Genomic DNA, 6,312 nt, shown 5'->3' with positions numbered 1-6,312 from the left:
GGTTTCTGGCTTACCTGCCAGGAACTTTATCAATAGGATTGACAAATAAGTACAGGGCAGCCACTTTCATTTGAATTTCAGGTAAACAACAAATCATTGTCAGTGTAAGTATGTACAGTGCAATAGTTATATTTTTTCTGTTAAATTGGGCAACACTAGTTTTCATGGAAACTGAGCCCAAGTAGTCATGGCAGCTTAGCAGCTAAAGGGAACCTGGCAACCTCACCAGCCACCACCAAGATGGGGTACATGGTCCTAATGTTACATACACCCCTCATCCAGAAATTCTGACCATCAAGCCTGGAGTCTTCTCCCCATTAAGCCTCTTCCTGGCCACTGTGCCCCCTGGTGGTCAAAGCTGTCCCTGCTCTCATCTCTCACCCATGGAAGCAGGCAGCCCACGGAATGGTCACCAGGTGGGCTAAGGAAGGGTCTCACTCAATCCTTGAGCTACAGTTCCATTCTAGAGTCAGCAGTGAGAATTAGTAACACCCTCCAGCTCCTAATAAAGCAAGCAGAATTTAGGTTTACAGAATCTGTGCCCTCTGGCTGTTTAAATTGTTACATATCCCTGAGTGTTTTTGTGTACATCTCCCCCTCAAAAAAACAAAACAGAGGGAATGTAAGCAAATACTGTTGAATGATGATGCACAGAGGATATTGTAATCACTGCAATGAATTTATGAGTGTAACACTGATGCTCTTCCATCTAAACTGTCACTCAATACACAATTTAAAAAAAATTTTTTTTTTTTAAAGATACGAGAACTTCTCGAGTGTTTTCACTTAGTACACTAAGTCCCAAGCCTCACTGATCCTCCCTCATACCAGAGCTTCCACATAGGTATTACTGGCCTTCCTTGTCACTAGTGAAGGATAATGCACAGGCCTTAAGCCCCTTCAGGTTCAAACTGACTTTGCAGTCCAGTGCATTAACCCACAACACCACACCAGGACTCCAAGTGATTAGGATGTTGTTGTTGTTGTTGTTAAGTGATTAGGTAGGATCATGCAAATAAACTATATAGGACTCTAAGGCTGGGGTTGATTAATTTTGCCCTCCAGCTAGGTTTAAATGGAAACATTTCGGAAGCAGAGACAGAAGAGCGCAGGACCATCAAGAAGGAGGAGCATGAGTGAAGCGTGAAATCCCTGCCTAGAATAATGACAATGGTACATGCGGTAGATGAGGTGGCATGGAGAGAAAGAGCACTTTTGGACTCTAGGCCCAAGGACTGAGTAAAGCTGAGTGTCTTCAGGCAGGAGACTGGCTTGCAGAATGTGCCCTTTGGACATTCACAGACTGACTAAAAGGGCTTGTAACTCTTGTCCAAGCAGGGAGGAGGTCAAAGAACCAAAAGGCTGAAGACAAGAGTGAGGCATGCTTAAGGTAATGCAGGCAAGAGGCATTCCTGACTGGAGAACTGCTGAGTCTTGAGTTGGTTTTGGTCCTGAATTGTAACTTGTTTACTTCCCTAATAAGCCCCATAATCCTGAGTATTGTTATGAGTTCTGTGTGGCCATTGCAATGGATTATCAAACCCAGATGTGAAGCAGAGAGTGCTGTGGGAGGGATGGCTGGTGTCAGACTAGGGTAAAGAAGGTTGTAGGGTGGAAGGTTGTCTGACCCCCTCTTCCTAAGAATCGGCCGTGGACTGATTTTGACTTCAATTATCTTTCCCCTTTGTGAAGTCAGGGGAAGTCAGACATGGGTACCACATGGTTTTTCTACTAGCTAACCACTTGAAATAATTTAGGAAAACCAGTAAGTAAGGGTGCAGTCTGTAGAGATGCAAGATGACCATTGTAGTGGTCCATTGCATGTTGTATAGGGAGCACATGACTTCAGCAAACAAACTGAGGGCTAGGTCAGTCAGAGGGGTCTCCTACCTACAAGGAGGCACAAAGGGATGGTTAGCCAGGAGGCTAGTGAAAAGCTGGTCAAAGGCATAGTGGGTCCTGCATGGCTTCTGGAATGGCCCTTGGTGCAGACTGGAAGGTGAGGCTCAGTGCCCCAGCCAGACCTCTGACAGGGCAGGTAGTGATCTCCATGGGAGTTAGCCATCAGTTCTATAGTTCTGTGTGCAGGAACATTCTCATCTAATGTTCTCATCCTTAGCTCCCAGTTAGTTGCCTCCCCACCAGCCTCATAACTGGGTTGGCATAATCCAACCCTACTGGATTCTGAGCAGCTGGAGTTTCTGGGCCTGCAAACTTGAGGACCAATCCTTGGCCAAATTCACCCAGGTTCCACTGAGCCAGCCCACCTGCTCCAAAAACATCTCTAGCTATTTAATAGAATGTTCATGGGATAGGCAAGGAGCTCCGATTACAAATTGGGCTGCTGACTCCAAAGTAAACATTTAAACCTATCAATCGCTCTGCAGGAGAAAATGAGGCTTTCTGCTCCCGTAAAGATTGACAACCTTGGAAACCCAATATAAGGTCATTATAAGTCAGAACCAACTGGATGGCACACAACACAATCACTGCCACCTTGGGGTTGTTGTTGTTGTTAGGTGCCATCAAGTAGGTACTGACTCATAGCGACCTTATGCACAGCAGAACGAAACACTGCCCGATCCTGGGCCAACCTTACGATTGTTGCCACGCTTGAGTCCATTGATGCTACCATTTGGCCAGTCTATCTCATTGGGGATCTTCCTCTTTTGGTCCCTGCTGACAATATGTCCAAAGTATGAGAGACGAAGTTTGGCCATCTTGGCCTCCAAGGAGCACTCTGGCTGCACTTCTTCCAAAATGGATCTATTGGTTTTTTTGGCAGCCCATGGCACTTTCAATATTCTCCTCCTTGGGGTAGGTAAGAAAAACACTAAATGCTGACCTGGCATCAAGTCCTCCCTCTGCTTATTTGTGCAGCTGGAGGGCTTTATTTCTAAGCCTCTTTCTTCATCTGGGAAAATTATATAATTCCTTTGAAATCAGTGACACATACTCATATAAAAGAAACAATATAAAATAAGTCTCCTGCTCATGTCCCCCAGGTCTCCAATTCTCATGCCTACAGGCAACCAGTTACCAGTTTCTTTCAAGTACTTCCAGAAAGGTTGTATGCATATTAAGTATATGGATTTGTGGACACACACATGTGTAGTTTGATGGTTTTGGGTTTTGCTTTTTACACATAGCAGCATGTTACATAGAGTGTTCCCCACCTTGCTTGTTCCCTAACCTTGGAGATTGTTTCATATCAATGCATGTAGATCTACTTCATTCTTGAAAAATCATTAATAAAATCCCATTCATAATTTCACTGCCTTCTTGATGGGCTATGGACTGTTTTTAATATATTGTTAAGTCAATGCCACAATGACTAGCTTTGTAAGAGCTTTTGTCAGAGAAAGTGCTGAGTTGAAGGTAAAGTGAATTATTTTTAATATTACCAAGTTGCCCTCAAAAGAGAGTTCCTGCAATTTACTTGCCACTAAAATGTGCGAACATATATATTCATCCAACATGCTAAAGAACTTAATCGTTGCCAATCTGAAGATAAAACACAAGATTCTCATAGTTTTAATAGGCTTTTTTCTTTTTTTGAACTTTTATTGTGATTTGAGTGAAGATTTACAGAGATCATCAGTTTGACATTCAACATATACCTTGCTTCATTACAATGACTGCAAATACAGTATTTACCTCATTATTTACCTCTATTCCCTTTAACTCTTGAGTTCTCTGTCTCCCAACACCTTTCCTCTGTCAAGCTTCCTCTTTTATATTGCCTGCCCTGTCATCCATGTTAACATGGGTCTACCTTCTAGTGTGTGATGAATTACCCCCCTCCCTTTCCTGGTAACCATAATAGAATTTTATTTTTTTTTAATCAAGAAAACCTTTTCTTAATTTTTTACAACAGTGGTCTCATGCAATATTGGTCTTTTTTTGTGACTGATGAATTTCACTCAGCATAATGTTCTTCAGGTTCATCCACTGTTTGTTTTTTTTTCATTTCTGTTGTGTGTTTACTAAATCTTTCTGATTTTCCTCTTTCTCATTTTTAAGTGAAGGCGTATTTTCTTTGCAGTTACTGTGGTGTGGCACTGTAGGATCAGTAGTGGACTGAAAACCATAAGGTTGGCAGTTCGAACCCACTAACTGTTTCTTGGAAATTCTACACAGGGTTGCTGAGTCAGAACCGACTCAATAACACTTAACAATAGCAACCACCTGTAATTGATTTTTTCCTCATTTAAAACAGTCTGCTTTATCTTGAAATCGACTTGATTTCCTTGCCATTTGGAAGTTCTGTGTCTACACTATGCCCTCTTTTTACTTTGTGGTTGGCTTCATTATAAATTGAGATTGCTTCTTCCCTATTTTCAGTCTTGTAGGTTTGTCTTACTTTAAATACTTCTGTATCTGAATTGGGAGTGCTGGTGTAGCTCTGTGGGTCAATGTGCTGGACTGAAATATCAGTTTGAACTGCAAGGTCAGCGGTTCAAGCTCATCAGCTGCTCCTTGAAAACCCTATACAGGGTCTCTATGAGTTGGAACTGACTCAATGGCGCTTAACAACAACATATGTGGATTGATCCCTGGATAGTGTTTTGTCTTGTATGGTAATCTCAGGTTGTTGTCTGCTATTGGTTTTCAGTCCAAAGAACATCCTTTAGTGTTTTTTGTAAAGTTGGTTTGGTCATTACAAATTCCTTTAATTTCTATCAGGAAATGTCCTAATTTCACCATTGTTTTTGAGGGACAGCTTTACCAGGTGATTCTTGGTTTTATGTCCTCCCATTGCCTTCTTGCCTGCATGGTTTTTCTGCTGAGAAATCAGAGCTTAGTCATTAGTTCTCCTTTGTATGTAACTTTTCATTTTTCCCAATTTGCTCTCAGGATTCTTTCCTTGTTTTTGATTTTGGAAGGTCTGATTAGGTCTTGACGATTTTCCTTTGGGATCCATCCTCATTTGTTCAGCTTCTTACATGCGTATCTTCTTGTCGTTGAGTCGGTTCCGACCCCTAGAACCCATAATAGGGTTTCCAAGAAGTAACTGATGAATTTGAACCACCAACCTTGTGACTTTGCAGTCCAGTGCTTTAACCCACAGTGCCACATCAGGACTCCAGTTTCATTCCAACAACTCTGACAATTTTCTCTGTGGAATTCTAATTACCCATAAGCTATTCTTCATGGTGTCCTGTTCTAGTTTACTAGTATTGAGAGATTATATCTTTAACTTTACTAATTCTGGCTGCTACCCTGTACAGGGTCGCTATGGGTCGGAACCGACTCGACGGCACTTAACAACATTGCTTTGAATCTACTCCTTTGTCCTTTCAAGGTATTGAATCTTATAATCTTCTGGACTTCTAATTTCAAGCTTTCTATTGTTTCAAAATTTACATTTATTTTGGCTGCTGAATTCTAAATTTTCTGTGTTCTCCTTGCTTTCCCCTTTTAAGTTACCGAAGTATCATTCTTTTGAATTCTTTTTCTGTTATTTCCATGATCTTTTCTTCCTTGGAAATATTTTCTGGCTCTATCAAGCCATTCTCTCTTGTGAGCTAAAATTGTCTATTGTCCTTGGGACATTGTGGTGTTATATTTGATTGTATGTTGATATGTTCTTAGGCTCTCACCAACTGTCTCCTATGTAGTTATAGAATGGAAGTGTGTGCCATTTTATCCACCGTCTGTGCACCTCAGTTTGTTTGCTGATGTTGGTGGCTTTCATTGACCAATGAGTGGAGTTGTAGAGTTGTGGCTGGGCATGGCTCCTGGCAAAAAAACAGTGCAGCTGTTGGAGAGGAGAAAATTCTCCTGCAGAGATGTGAGAGTTGTTCCTGGTCCTAGATGGTATTGGAGCTATGTTTAGAATCTTATAATCTTCTGGACTTCTATTGTTTCTATTATTTTGGCTGCTTATTCATTTTCCTGAATTCTAAATTTTCTGTGTTCTCCTCCGTCAGTCCTTTTAAGATACCAAAGTAAAGTATCATTCTTTGAGTGCCAGGCCACATTCTGAGGATTTATTTAGTTGTTGTGGGATGTTGTTAAGTCGGTTCCGACCCATAGCGACCCTGTATAAGGGTCGGTTCCGACCCATAGCAACCCTGTATAAGGGTGTAAATCTTTACGGGAGTAGAAAGCCTCCTCTTTCTCCCGCGGAGTGGCTGGTAGTTTCGAACTGCTGACCTTTAGGTTCGCAGCCCGATTCGTAACCACTACGCTACCAGAGCTCCTGAGGTTTAGAGAGCTTCATCTTTCAGATGAGCTTCATCTTTCAGATGAGCTTCATCTTTCAGATGAGCTTCATCTTTCAGATGAGCTTCATCTTTCAGATGAGCT

Source organism: Chrysochloris asiatica, unplaced genomic scaffold (genome assembly GCF_000296735.1).
Source record: "Chrysochloris asiatica unplaced genomic scaffold, ChrAsi1.0 scaffold00131, whole genome shotgun sequence".
NCBI classification, from domain to species: domain Eukaryota; kingdom Metazoa; phylum Chordata; class Mammalia; order Afrosoricida; family Chrysochloridae; genus Chrysochloris; species Chrysochloris asiatica.
Note: the sequence above shows the minus strand (reverse complement) of the source record.